Source organism: Phascolarctos cinereus, unplaced genomic scaffold (assembly GCF_003287225.1).
Source record: "Phascolarctos cinereus isolate Bilbo 61053 unplaced genomic scaffold, phaCin_HiC Scaffold_726;HRSCAF=1367, whole genome shotgun sequence".
In the NCBI taxonomy this organism is placed as follows: domain Eukaryota; kingdom Metazoa; phylum Chordata; class Mammalia; order Diprotodontia; family Phascolarctidae; genus Phascolarctos; species Phascolarctos cinereus.
The window spans coordinates 365900425-365913135 of record NW_027556098.1 but is presented as its reverse complement, the minus strand read 5'-3'; the positions used below and the strand labels follow the sequence as shown (position 1 = coordinate 365913135).

The following is a 12711-nucleotide window of genomic DNA, read 5'->3' as shown; positions in this document are numbered from 1 at the left end:
GGGCAGAGTGGTAGAGGAGGGCCCCCACTTTGCCAGCAAAGCTTTTTCTGAACCTTGGTAATGGGAAGGATAAAAGCATTAGCTTATGGGAGGGCATAAGGATCTCTCTCTCAGACTCCTCTGGCTGCAGTTGGAGAAAACCCAGAATTTCCTTCTTGCTCTTAGACAAGCCTGAAAGAGTCACCTGTGTTTCCCAAGCCCCCCTGATAGAGAAGCACGCAGGCTCGGGCATTGGGGGCTGGAGCAGGGAGGGAGGGAGAGTGACAGGCTCCCAGCTGGTGGGTCTGCCCTTCTGCACTGTGAGCCTGCTGAGCTCAGGTCTGTGCTGGAGATGTTCCGGGGAGCCAGCCCTGCTGCTGATTGGCCCTTGGCATCTCTGTTTGCGAGGGACCAGCCAATCAGTGGGATGGCCAGCTAGCTGGAGCGAAGACACATGAAATATGATAATTTTCTGCTAAAGAGCCCTGGAAGGGAGGGGAGGGAAGGAGTGTGTATGGGGAATGGGGAGGGGGGAAGGGATGAGGTGGGTGGGAAATAGAGTGGATTGCTCCATGATTCCAATGGTCTGTCTGCCTGACAGGGCCAGCCAAAGGGAGAAAGAGGGCTCTGTTCTAACCAGAAGGCTAGATGCTAAATGAACTTGACTCAGGGGATGGCAGTGAGACTATTCCTGATGTGACAGCTCAGGTAAGAAGGTGATAGATGCGCATTAGGTGAGAAGCAGGCAACTTAGCGATATGGGGGTATCACTCTGGAGGGCTAAGTCTGCTACCACGCTTGCTGGTGTGCATAGATTGTAAGGGACGCAAAAAAAAAAATCAAACCTCGATTTTTATTTAGGGCTTTGTTTCTTCATTCCTCCTTATCACTCTCAACCCCACAAATGTTGTTGGTGTACAGTGTCATCCAGACAGCTGAAGTCATTGGCAAATAGCTCTTTCTCTTGGGTTGGGTCCCCGTGGTCCCACTCCTGTCTCTATCCTGCCCCTTCCCCAGCCTTACAAATCTGTCATTTTGGCAAAGCCAGGGAGAATAGTAAAGTTTGACTCCTGAAGTCTGAGAATCGTCTGGGTGGAAATATTAATTGCAAATTCTTGTGGGAAGGAGGTTTTTGGAGCAAGGACCCTGGCCCTGGAAGAAACTTTAATTTAGAAATAGGGGAAATTCTTTAGCTTGAAGACAGAAGGTCTCAGCTAGGGCAAACCCTAGGAATAGAGTTTAACCATGTGATGCCAATGTGCCACAGTGACTTCTGTTTGGGCTCCGTCACTTTGTATTTCTGTAGCCATCCTTGAGGGATGGGGAGCGTGGACTGCCATGTGCTGCTGTCAGTGGTGATGGATGGATGTGTGTGCTGTAGAGTTGTGGCATCTTAATTGTTTACATAACATGCTATTTTCTCTCTCAAAAGACTCTGTCTGGGAAGGATGAAGGTGTGCATATTTTATACTCCTCTTTTGCATGCATTTTAAAGGCATTGATAAAAGGAGTCCTGGAACTAGTACAGTCTGCTATCTTCTGTCGGCCCTTGTTTCTTGGGCCCTGAGTGACAGCTCTTCAGAAGTGATAATTGGTGTACTGTATCTTTAAAAGGTTAAAACCTCTTTCAAAAAAAAAAAAAAAGGCCTGGACTCATAGTGGAAAAGACAAGCGGGGCTTTGGTTGGCTCTGGATTCAGAAAACAGCTGCTGATTAGATTCTGCGTCTGCAGGCTGAATTCATTCCGTGTTTTTCAGCAGCAGGAATTCGAGAGGGATGCTTCTGTTTGGGTTTCTGATCGTGATTTATATTTATTCAGAGGAATAACAGAGGATGGATTTGTTCCCGGCCGGAGCATGCTCACAACCAACAGGCTCTCCCATGATCCAACTGCCCAGTTTGGTGCTTTAATGTACATATCTGTTCACCGTTCATGTGTGTGGAGTTAGACAGATATGCCTATGGGCATCCAGTTGTGTGTGTGTGTGTGTATGTGTATATGTGTGTGTGAGGGGGTGGGTGGGTGTAGGTGCACGCGCATAGAGGATTATTATTTTTTTTAAAAGCAGATTCCTTAAATGAGATTTTTTTTTTACCCCTCACTTGAAACAGGTGTTAATGAAAAAATGCACACAATCCTGACAGATGGGACTGGTTCATGAAGGAGGGGACGGCCAGCTCAGTGTTTCAGAGACCACAGGACCAGCTTCCCATCCAGAGCAAAGGTAGGGACTCCGATTTTTCTCTTCCACAGCTGTGCCTCCTTTTCCTTTCCTTGGATTTATTTTTCTTCTCTTGCTGCCGCCACTGGGAAAATAGACTAGTGAGATGAGATTCCATTTTGTCCTTGCCTTTCTTATTAAAGGTGTCAGGTTTCAGAGGCATTGAACTGTTTGTGTGTCTGTGTGGATGGGTATAAAGGGGTTGGGGCAGACTGGTGTGTGCGCTGTGTGTGTGTGTGTGTGTGTGTGTGTGTGTGTGTGTGTGTGTGTGTGTGTGTCCATGTCCGTATTCCCTGGGTGGGCTGATCTCACTGTTCTGCATGGTGTGATGGGTGAGATTTGCAAGCCTCAAGTAACCTTAGTGGTGTCAATCAGCGTGCATCAGAACTGTAACCCTCTGTGTGCTGCGGCGGTGGCCGTGGCGGCAGTGGAGAGGAGAGGCAGCTCCCCGGGCTCCAGTGCTCGGCTTGCTGCCGTTGGCTTTCCTTCCTAATTAGCTTCAGCTGTTGGACACATGTACTGCTCCCAGGCAGCACCTGCATCTCCTTCTCCTGCTCCTGGGCTTTGCTTGGAGAATTGTTTAGGCTGACTCCAGTGAGATCTGTCCCCTGGTTAGTTGAAAATGATTTCCCCATGATACTCTGTAGCCAAAGCGGGGCACTGCCAAGGAGGACTTTTTTTTCTTTTTCTTTTCTCATCCCCACCCTCCCCAGCTCTCCCACCCCTCAATAAAACTCCAATAACAACAACACAAACAACTTCCTAAGGAGATCATAGTGTTGTCTTGCTTCCGATAGGGATGTGTGTGGGCCAGATGGGTACTTCACCCTACTTCTTCAATATGTTCTGCTGTCTTCTGAGGCCAGTAAGCTAGATGATGATAAATAGGTTCTAAGAGACAATATTTTACTCTGCACCAATTTTTGAAAGATTCTTGACTGTCAATAATAGAAGTCCTGTAACACACAGGACCTGGATGGGAATGTTCTTGAAAGCACATTTCGTGGTATGCCTGTATCATCCTTAGAGATCAATGCTCTCTTCCCCACTGAGCCCTCCTTGAACTCTGGTGCCTCAGTTAGGATATGGCAGGTTCTGAAGATGTGTTTGGGTATCTCCTCTGCCGTGTCCCTTTGTATTACTTTGGCTGCCTTTCTCTACAGATTCTGGGGCTTCTGCTCTCTGCCACCAATTGGCAGCTGTTTATGGTGGTGATTGACACTGGCCACCTTAGCCAGGTTCTGGGTTTCACTGTTGCTGAACTGGGTCTGTATCTGATGTATGTGTGTGTGTGTGTATGTGTGTGTGTGTGTGTGTGTGTGTGTGTGTGTGTGTGTGCGTGTGCGTGTGCGCGCGCGCAAGAGAGATGGACACATACACATTTCATTTCACACTGAGCTCAACACTGCAAAAAGGTTCAGTTCAAACTGTGTGATTATGTAATCTAAAATTATGTTCCAGATGCGTGCTAAAATGTCACTTATGTATTTAATTCCTATATCCTTTCTCCAAACAGAGAAGTTTGGTCCTGCAATCTTGAATTTTCTTTCTGTGATTTGGGCCAGGGGAAGAGAGGGACCATGGCAGTGGGGAAGAGAACCAAGATGTGTTCACCAAAGGACTAATTGAGTTCCTTTCAGGCTGAGGATAATTCTCTTGGCTTCTCCACTGCCCCCTGTCCCTGCCCCGCATTGCAGCAGGCAGCTGTTCATCGGATCTTTTGGTGGGTACTTTCCCATCCAAAGCTTGCCTGCCTCTCCCCTCTGGCCCCTGGAGAAGGCTGGAGTCAACTCTGCAGGGTCTCCTTTTCTGACCCAGCTCAGAACTTGGATTGGTGAGCTCCTTCCTAGTTCATCCTTGAAGGTCCAGACTAGCTTTATTCCTTAATCACTGGATGGAGGTTGCCTACCCTTATCCCAGTTGGTCTCAGGGAAGCCTAGCTGCAGTCATGTCTTGAGCCAGAGAGCCAGAGCACTAGAACATGGGCTCTGAGCATCAGCTAAGTTGTTGAGCAGATTCTTCCTTCAGACTTTTGGAGGCTCTTGGTGACAACGAGCCATTAAATATTATTGATTTAAAATTTTATGAGATTCCCCACCTTCCGCACCCATTTGTCCAAAGCAAGGGAGCTGTCATCCAGAAATGAAATGCTCTTGTGAAATCGCTTCTCTTGCTCGTCCAGGGCTGAGTTTCCACATCTATTAGATGAGCTGGTAATCCTTGGGCTATCCACCCCACAGGGGCAAGGCAAGGAAGGCACTTTATATGCCGTAAAGCTCTCTGAAAGCACAGGTTAGATTTTCTTATTCCTCCCATACAGTCCCACTCTGATGCTTTGTTGTGGCCTGGATATGACCCTGGCAGGATTCCCAAGGGTTCTGCCAATGGAGCACAAGCCCTGGCAGCTTCGTGCCAGGCCTGAAAGGCTTTGAATATGGACCTGCCAACAGGGCTAGGCATCTGTCTGAGTCCAGGCCTCTCTGAGCATCATCCGAAGGCTGGCCACTAGCGGGTAGGCTGTTAGGTCACAGCGACTTGTGAAGTAGTCTCTAAGAGTATGGTGGCTAAGTGGTACAGGCATGAGCCACCAGCCTCAGCTGGAGGGAGGGGGACACACACCAGAAACCAGGGAGCCTTTGAAGAAGAAGAGGGAGGGCAGTATGGTGGGAAAGGGGCCAAACTTGGAGTCATGGGACTTGAGTTCAAATTCCAGTCCTGACACACTCTACCTGCGTGGGCTTTGCCAAGCCACTTAAATTCCCTATGCCTCAGTTCCTCACCCAAAAAAAGTGAAGGGCTTGAACTAGATAACTATTCAAATCTAGTCCAGTTGTAGATCTGATACATTGGGAGCTGAAAGACACCTTCAAGGTCATCTAGTCCAATCCTTCCATTTTACAGAAGAGCAAAGTGAGTCCCTGCAGTTAGATGGTGCAGTGGATAGAGTGTCTGGCCTGGAGTCAGAACGACCTGAGTTCAAATCTGGCCTCAGACACTTACTAGCTGTGTGACCCTGGGCAATCACTTCACCCTGTTTACCTCAGTTTCCTCATCAGTAAAATAAGCTGGAGAAGGAAATGTCAAACCACTTCAGTATCTTTGCCAAGAAAACTCCAAATGAGGTCACGAAGAGTCAGACAACACTGAACGTCTAAATAACAAAAGTGAGACCCAAGAAGAACTGTCTTATTCAAGGTCACACATGTAGCAAATGGCAGAGGCAAGGTTTGAAGCCAGGTCCTTTGTCTCCAAGTCCAGTGCTCCACGCTCCTCTTATCAAAGGTGGCTTCTAGCTGCAGATGTAGGGTCTTAGGATGCAAGGAATTTTTGATATCATGATGACATAAGCAATGTAAGCCATTTGATAAAACTTAGATCGATCACTGTGTGAATGTAAATTCTTTGGATAAGAGCAGTGTCGTGCCTGGAGAACCGAGGCATTATTGACATGTGGGATCCTTCAGAAGGAGGCAGCCCCACTCTAGAGCTGTGACTTTTTAAATAGAGACCATGCCTTCACAGAATGATAGTCCAGGAGCTGAAAGGGGCCTTGGAGACTATCTGGTTAGTTTACTGATGAGGAGCTCAGGCCCGTGAGGTTGAGTGATTTGGCCATTTTCACCCAGAGTCAAGTAGCAGAGCCTTGATTGAGACCCAGGTCACTTGACTGCAAGTCCAGTATGCTTTTTACTGTGCCATGCTGCTCTAGGTCAAGGTTTCACAGTGTTGGCAGTGCTTTTGTTGGGGACAGAACCAAATATGTTCACCTTTGAGCCATGTGTGAACTTCTCTGAGGTACTGTTGGATTAAGGGGCCGGCCGTTCTTCCATCTTGGCTGGAGTAGCCACTGCTCAGTGCAGCCAGGACAGTTCAGTAGTCTGGACATTCTGCTTGAGAAGTGAGCTGTGTGTGAACAGCAGCTGCCTCTCCTGTGTTTGGGGGTGAAGCCTAATGTGTCCCCACCCCTCACCCCCCGCCCTTGGACAAGGGGTCCACCTCAGCACAGAGCTCACATCCTCTCCTGAGCCACCTTCTGTAAGAAGAAGCCCCTCCTGATCATTCTGTCAGGGCCTTCTCTTCTCAAATGATCATTTATATAATAATCTGTTTGCATGTCAAAATCCCTCAGTAGGAAGCAAGAATTGTGGAAGGGACAGGCAGAAGGAAGATACACTGACTTTGAACCCCTGACTGGGTCCAACTTGCAGCCCACAGGAAAACATTGGTTGGAAAAAAGGGGCATGAGAACAAAAGTCTGAATAATCAGATGGACTTCATATTGCTTTCTTACCGCCATATAGATGACCAGTGTGCTCCTTCTCTTCCTCCTTGGTGAACTTGGATCACCCTTTTCTCATCCCTCTCCCATCCCATCCCATCCTATCTCTGAGGTTCTATAGATGTAGTGGGATAGGGACTGTACTGGGGAATTCCCAGATGAGGACATTCCCTCCACAAATATGTGTCAGCAACCCTCCACAATGAAAGAGAGCTGCTGAGAGCGATAGTGTCAGACCCAAATGGAAATGTGGGCCACTAAGCCATACATAAGTATCTCTGTGGGCTGCATATTAACTTAGAAAATTATACATGTTTATAGATTTCTCCCTTTATCAACACACTAACATCAGCTAGGAACGACATTTAGTCTGGTTGGGGTCATACCCATTAGCATGATGGTCTGCATGTGGTTGGCGGGCCATGTCTTTAAGCCTTCTGTCCTAGAGCCCTGACAGCCTGTCAGAGTGCAGTTTTTCCGGCTTGGTGGCTGGTACTCTGGCCACTGCCCCGTGCTCCCTCTCACACACCTAGAGCGCTGCAGTCAATTTCAATACTACAAAGGTGCAACTGGATGGCAGGAAGGAAAATCTTGGGTCTAGCAGGATGGACCCTTGGATCATTTGTCAGGACATCCAAGGTTTAGTCCTGGCTCTTATGCTGTGGTTAATGTTTCGTACCTCATCCTCCTCATCTGAGAAATGAGCATGGTAACCCATGCCTTACCAACTTCATGGGAATGTTGTGATTATGAAATTGGATTCATTGGAAAGTAAGGTGTTCTTTTCAAATGCATGGGTACGCTAATGGCAATGCCTCATTCAATTTGGAATGCAGCTACTGGGGGTCTTGACCCATCCTGAACATGGCTGAGCACCAGGAAATAAAGACAATGGCCTCTGAGCAGTCCAGTTCTCACTGCCAAGTCCATGAGCCAAAGCCTCTCAGACCCTTACTCAAACTTTTTTTGCTCTTATTTTATAAGTTTAGTTATAAAAACTTCAAAGCAATCTATTAAGTGTTTATGAATCAATTGAACATCTTTATTAAGCATGTATGTGCCAGGCACTGAGCTAGATGCTAGAGATTAAAAAGGCAAAAATGAAACAGTCTCTACCCTCAAGGAGTTCAAATTCTCTTGGAGGGAATAATATGTGCACATATGAGTTTGTATACAACAAATACAAGATGAGGAGGAAAGGCCTGAAGACCTGTGGGATTAAGGTAAGACCTTATGGAGGACATAGTAAATTAGCTGAGCTTGGAAGAAAACTAGGCATTCTAAAAGGCAGAGATAGATAGGGAAGTCATTCCAGGCATGAGGGACAGCCAGTGCAAAGGCCTGGAGATGAGAAATAGAGTATCCTATGTGAGGAGCAGCAAGAATGACACAGAATGGACCAGAGAGTGTGGGAAGGCAAGTAAGCTATGGCAAGCCTGGAAACGTGGGTTGGAGCCAAGTTATGAATGGCTTCAAGTGCCTACCAGCATAGTCTGTATTTGATCCTAGGGAGCCACTGGAGTTTATGAACAGGAGAATGACATGGTCATCAATCAATCAATCAGTCAATCAATCAATATTTATATAGCACCTACTTATGTCCCAGGCACTGTACTAAAGGCAGAAAAGAAGGCAAAAGACAGGGCTTGTCCTCCAGAAGTTCTCAGCCTAAAGAAACAGTCATTTATTTAACACCTAACTACATGCTTAAGGGCTTTACAAATATTATATATGATCTCATTTGATCCTCACAAGAACTTGGGAGGTAGGTGATAGTATCCCCATTTTACAGGTGAGGAAACTGAAGCAGACTGAGGTTAAGTGACTTGCTGGGAGTAACACAGCTAGTAAGTGTCTAAGGTTGGATTTGAACTCATGTCTTCTTGACTCCTGGCCCAGTGTTCTATCCATGGCACCACTTAGGTGTCTAATAGCTAACATCCATGTAGTGCCTACTGTATTCCAGGCACTAAGCTAAGTGCTTTCCAAATATTCTTTCATTTGATTTTCACAACAACCCTGGGAGGTGAGTGTGGTTATTTTTTCCATTTTCCATTTGAGGAAACTGAGGCCAACAAGTTAATTGACTTGCCCAGGATTACACAGCTGGTAAGTGTCTGAGGCTGGATTTGAACTCAATTTTCTCCCTGATTACAGGCCTGGTGCTTTATGCACTGCACCACCAGTCCTGTCCAGTGCCTCATGTACCTGTTCTGAGGTTCTAAGCTGTGAGCTGGGGATGCAAAGCAGTAGTCTGTGGAGCTTCCATTCTCCTGGGGGATTACAGCATCTAAACAGATCAGCAGACGTATGATAACTCGAGTTATCACATACGTGTGATATTTGGCATTTCTACCTTCACAACATCAGTTGTTAGAACTAACAGCAAGGGGATCAGGAAAGGCCAAGATGCAGAAGCTGAGCCTCAAAGGAATCTTGGGACTCTAAGGGGTGGATTGGGAAAGCAGAGCATGTGCAAAGGTCACAAAAGTAGTGGGAGCTGGGAATGGCAAGGTCAGGGAATAGCAAGTTCCCTGGAAGGGAGATAGTCGAAGGTGGAATAAATCAACAGGCACTTTAAAAGCACCTACCATGTGTCAGGCAAAGCTCTAGGTCAGGAAGACCTGAGTTCAAATGTGACCTCAGACGCTTATTAGCTGTGTGAACCTGGGAAGTTACTTAACCCTGATTGCCTTCAGAATTAAAAAATAATAATAATAAAATTTAAAAAAAATTAAAAGAATTTGAATATTTTGCCACTTTGGTATATAAGGGGTGCAAAGACAAAAGCAAAAGTCTCTCTGCCCTCAAGGAGCTTACCTGATGGGAGAGGGAACATGCTTTATAGAGGCATATATAAAGCGCATCTAAGGGTAACCTTGGAGGATGCAGGGAGGCACTAGCGTCTGAGGGGCCCAAGAAAGTCCTGTACAGAAGGTAGCATTTGAGTCAAGCCACAAAGGAAACAGAGGGATGGCACAAAAGCACAGGAGAGAAGGAATCTTCTGCATGAGGAGCAGCAAGAAGTCATTTGGACTGTACCATACTATGCTTGGAGGGCAGTAAAATATAACAAGACTGGAAAGGTAGGTTGGGGCCAGGCTGCGAAGGGCTTTAAATGCAATTTCCTGAAAAGAATAAGGAGCCACCGAAGTTTATTGAGGAGAAGATGATATTGTCAGACCTGCACTTTGGGAAAATCACTTTGGCAGCTATGCAGAAGGTAGATTAGAGTGAGGACAGACTTGAGGCAGGGAGGCCAATTAGGAGACTATTATAATAGCCCAGTGTAGAGGCAATGAAGACCCAAACTAGAAGGGCAGCTGTATGAATGGATACAGGGAGATGAATGAAGAGATATTATGGAGGTAGAAATATCAAATATCAAAGAATATTCTAAAATACAAAATATAATTATATTTACAAAGTGCTTGGCACATATAGCAATAACAATATACTACTTGTTAAGTGCTTCGCAAATATTGTTTTAGTGCTTTGCAAATAAAGCCCTTGTTCAAAGAACTAAGTAAGTGTTATTGTTGCTGTTCTTATATTGCTATCAATAAGCTTTGGCAACTGATTAGATATATGGATTGAGTGGGAGTGAAGAGTTGAGTATGAAATTGAGGTTGCGAGGCTGAGTGATGGGAAGGATACTGATGCCCTCAATGGTAATAAGGAAATTCAGAAAGAGAAAGAGGTGAGGGAAAGATAACTAGTTTAGTTTTGGACGTGTTGGATTTGAGATGTTTGAATGTTTAAAATGTCCAATAGGCAGCTGGTGAGGTGTTTCTTGAGCTCAGGAGAGAGACTAAGGCTGGATATGTAGATCTGGGAATTATATGTATAGAGATGATGATTAAACCAATGGGAGATGGGCAGGTCACCAAGTATGAGAGTATATAGAGAAAAGAGAACTAAGCTCCACTCACTGTCAGGGGTTTGCGGCATGGATGATGGTCCAGCGAGGAAGGCTCAGGTAAGAGGAGAACAAAGGGAGAGCGCTGTCACAAAACCCAGAAAGGCAAGAGTTACCAAGACAAAAGCATGTCTAACAACAGTGCCTGATACTGCGGGTAGGTCTGCCGCACTTCTTAACCCCTTTTGTGTCATGGACTCCTTTGGAAATGTGGAGAAGTCTGTGGATCGATCCCTTCTTAGGATAATGTTCTTAAGTGCATGAAATAATATACGTTGCAGAGGAAACCAGTCATATTGAAATATGGTTATCTATGTCTCTCTATGTAGAAAAGTTCACGGGCTCCAGGTTAAGAAAAGAACATGAGCTTTAGTGATTAAGAGGTTATTGATAATGGGAGTGAGCACTTTCAGCTGAGTAATGAAGCTGGAAGTTAGTGTGCAAAGGGTTCAGAAGCATGTGAGAGGAAGAGAAAGTGGAAGTTCACAGGATCATGGATTTAGAATGGGAAGGAACCTCAGAGACTGTCTAACTCAGCCCCCTCATCTTACATATGAGGCCCAGAGAAATTAGATGACTTTCCCCAAGTCGCAGTGGTAGTATTTGTTAGAGGAAGAATTCAAAATGGGTACCTTTGACTCCAAGTTTAGCATGCTAAGGAAAATGCTTTTGCCCTTGCTGCACCACGCCATCTGGAAAGGTAGAATAAAGCCAGATTATCAAGGGATTTGAATGCCAAACATTTTATTTATCTTTATCCTAGAGGCAATAGGGAGCCATTGAAGGTTCTTGGCCAAAGAAATGATGTGGTCAGACTTTAGGAAAATTATTTTGGTAAGATGTGTGAAGGACAAATTGCAGAAGAGAGAGAGATTGGAAGCCAGGAGTCCAATTAGGAGGCTGTTGGCAGAAGTCTAGTTGAGAATTGATCAGGGCCTAAAATAAGATGGTGTGTGAGTGGACAGAATAGGATAGATATATGGTATTTTGTGGAGGTAGAATGGATAAGACCTGGTGGTGGTGAGTAGAGAGTCAAGTGTGACTCCAAGGTTGTAGCCTGAATTCTCAAAAGGATGGTGGTGCCTTGGATAGATATAGGGAAGTTTAGAAGAGGGGTGGCTACAGGGAGGACCATAGTGAATTCCATTTTGGATATGTGAATGTGAGCTACCTTTAGGCTATACATAAATGTAATATATCATTTCTTGTCTTGTGATTTCACAGGTGGAGGGAATTTCCAGTGAAGAAATTCTCTCCACCGATACATATTGACAGCTGTTCTGCAATTTGTAGTCAGAGAGTTGCCTGAGGGCCCTGAGAGATTAAGTAAGACTTGGATCACACTTGTCAAGGTCAGAAGTAGGACTTGATCCTGAGACTTCCTGACTCTGAATCACACTGCCTTTTATCAGCTGACATGGTTATAATTCCTCTTAGTTCTTAGTATTCTCTTCCTACTGTACACAGTAGGTGCAAATAAATGCTTTCTGGATTGGATTGGAATGGATTGGATAAAGCAGCATACTAAGGTGGATAGAATGCTAGACTTGGAATCCAGAAAACCTCTGTTCTAGTCTCACCTGGGACTTTTACTAGCCTGTGGCCATGGGCGAATCACTTAAACTCTCTGTGGTCTGGTTTTCTCATCTGTGACATTGGGAAAATAATACTGGTTGCATCTACCTCCCAGAGCTATTGAGACTCAAATGATTTAACGTCAATTAAGCATTCTGCAAACTTTAAAATGCTGTAGGAATGTGATCTATCATCATCATCGTCATTATTATTATTATTATGGAGCACTGAGGTCAAGAAGCTCCTTCCTTATAATCATACTGTGCTGTGGGTAATCTGAGGAGCATTATAGCCATTTCACAGAGGAGGAAACTGAGGGTCAGAGAGGTTAAGTAACTCCCTCATGGTTACACAGCTGGTAGGTGTCAAAGTGAGGATTTGAGCAGACTCCAATTTCAGGGCTCTTTCCAATACCCTGCATTGCCCTGTCTCTTTCCTAAGCCCTTAGCAGATTAGATGTGGCAAATTAGAAGGGGGTGGGGAAGGGAGAAAGGCTGCTGCAGGAAGACATACAGAAAGCAGTGAGGAATGACAATCACATAGCAAGGGAGAGTATGGAGAAAATATGTTGAAAGCTGATGTAAGAGCTCAGAAAGCATAATGGCTCAAGATCTTTGAGAGCTCTCTCTGTACCTCTCTGGAGGCCTTGTGAACATCACTATACATACTACACAGCACAGTACAATAATGGATACTCAGCTTTATGGTCCTGAGTCATTCAGAAAAGGGTAACTTGT

General features: G+C 45.4%; 1 protein-coding gene across 7 annotated transcripts in view; it reads left to right on the top strand.

Moving 5' to 3' along the window:
* HIVEP3 (HIVEP zinc finger 3) overlaps nucleotides 1-12711 on the top strand; it is a 678266-nt gene that overhangs the window by 178872 nt on the left and 486683 nt on the right. For 5 of the 7 annotated variants that reach the window (XM_020983441.2, XM_078145504.1, XM_020983443.2 and 2 more), the window contains exon 2: nucleotides 2092-2204. The gene's annotated coding sequence lies outside the window, so the exon portion shown is untranslated. Of the gene's footprint in view, nucleotides 1-569; nucleotides 688-1679; nucleotides 1892-2091; nucleotides 2205-12711 lie in introns of those variants that run through there. The other 2 variants (XM_078145502.1, XM_020983439.2) reach the window with 2 other exon arrangements.